The 1,840-nt window shown below is 39.5% G+C and overlaps 1 non-coding gene across 1 annotated transcript; it reads right to left on the bottom strand.

Moving 5' to 3' along the window:
• Window positions 1–1,030: 1,030 nt before the first annotated feature.
• Window positions 1,031–1,137, bottom strand: LOC119469839. Its single transcript, XR_005198688.1, has one exon. It is a non-coding gene; the product is annotated as a U6 spliceosomal RNA (small nuclear RNA).
• Window positions 1,138–1,840: the final 703 nt, after the last annotated feature.

The raw sequence follows: 1,840 nt of genomic DNA on the forward strand, positions 1-1,840 counted from the left end.
CTTAGAGTATTTCAAACAATATCAGAATATCAGAACATAACAATATTATTCCATCCACCTATGTGTACATTCTACAAACTTATCATAAAGAAGAAAAAGAGTAAGGTGAAATACTCATAAATCGAGAGCACTATGACCCAGTAAGTTAACTTGCATTAGTCTGACATAGTAGAAAGTGTCCCAACTCTGCATAAGTCCTAGCTCCATAATGAACAGCTATTTGTCGTGGACAAGTTGCTCCCCTTGGGCTCAATGTCTTCTTCTACAAAGTAAGGACTTTGCTGCCTTGTTTCACTAGGTTGTTATAAAGATTTAACAAGATAACATTTTTTAAATGTTCAGAGAAACAGTAAAGCAATGGAATAATCTGTTTCTCAACTTCATGACTGAAATTATGTTGGAATTGCAAATAAAACCCAATCTGCATTTTGTTCATAGGTTCTAATATGAAAATGTTGCTGTTTTCAGGAAATGTTATTAAGTCCTAATTTTGCTTATTAGTTGTCCTAGTCTGTCTTACAGTTCAGGGCATCTCAACTATTTCATAGTTTGTAACTAAATTTATTGATAAATATCTCATTAAAGTAGTTGACCTGATTGTCCACTATTACAGAGTTTATCAGTCACACTAATGGCAGAAAAACCAATATGTTATGACCTGGCTTGGAGCAATGATCCTTCTCTATAGACTCAAACTCTGAACCAGCAGATGTTTGTCAGGATGATGCTTTATACCCATATTCATCTCCAGCTGACATGAGAGACCAAAACCCTACTTTCATTTTTTTTTAGGTTCCATGAAGAAGTTGCAAGCTGACATTCTCTAACTTTCGACATACATACTAACAACATGTTTTGCACACAACACCCCACACATTATTTAGTTCTGGTGTTATCTCATAGACCACCCTACATGACTATTTTTGCAATGCAAATAACAATTTCAATATTTTGGTGGCATCCATTTTGCTTTGATTCGCTCTGTTTCTTTACATCTAGTCAACAGTCGAATGACCTTCCAGTGACTGTGCAAAATATGTAATGCTTCAAACCTCTATGTGGGGTCCTTATGCAGGGGCCATACTAATTTTCTCTGTGTTGTTTCAATTTGAGAATGTGTGCCGCCAAAGCAGGCAAAAAGTCCTACTTTTACACGTGATTAGTTGTTGGGAAAAGCAGCAAAGGAGAAAGGACTTACAGAGTGCCTACATAAATTGGTTATGAGTAACATGTAAACAGGGAATAATACACTGAAGAAGGCCACAGGAGGCCTCTGAGGAGGAAGGCCTCTTCATGCCTCATGTTCCATTACAGGGTGACATCGCACTGGAAACATAAACATTGTACTCAAGGCTATAAAACCCCTTCGTAGCACTAGGACATAGCTAGACTTGTAGGCTCCTTGTTAGGTCTGCGTTCCATCAGCTGTACATAGATAACAAGCTAAAGATAATCACATGTTCTTGTTTTGTGAAACTCCCAAACTGCCACTGTTATCAATCCTTAGAATGACACACAAGTTCCAGTTCACTGTTTCAGTTTTGGCTCACTGGTTCACCACAACATCACCCTCTCCCCAGCATTACTCCACCCCTAACCTGTAGATCAAAGTGATTGTAACCAATAAAGAGACTGAATGGTCAGAGCTCGGGGCCTTCACTGTCACCTCTGAAGTAATAAGTGATGGCCCTCTGGTCCCATCATCTCTCTTAATCTGTCTTTTTCTAATTCCTTGTCACCACCGAACTCAGGGTACCCACGGGTGATGTAGGGGTGGCTCCCTACATTCTGGTGCCCAATGTGGGGCTCATGGAGCCCTACATTCTGGCACCCAACGTGT

The sequence above is a fragment of the Cebus imitator genome, unplaced genomic scaffold, assembly GCF_001604975.1.
Source record: "Cebus imitator isolate Cc_AM_T3 unplaced genomic scaffold, Cebus_imitator-1.0 Scaffold880, whole genome shotgun sequence".
NCBI classification, from domain to species: Eukaryota; Metazoa; Chordata; class Mammalia; order Primates; family Cebidae; genus Cebus; species Cebus imitator.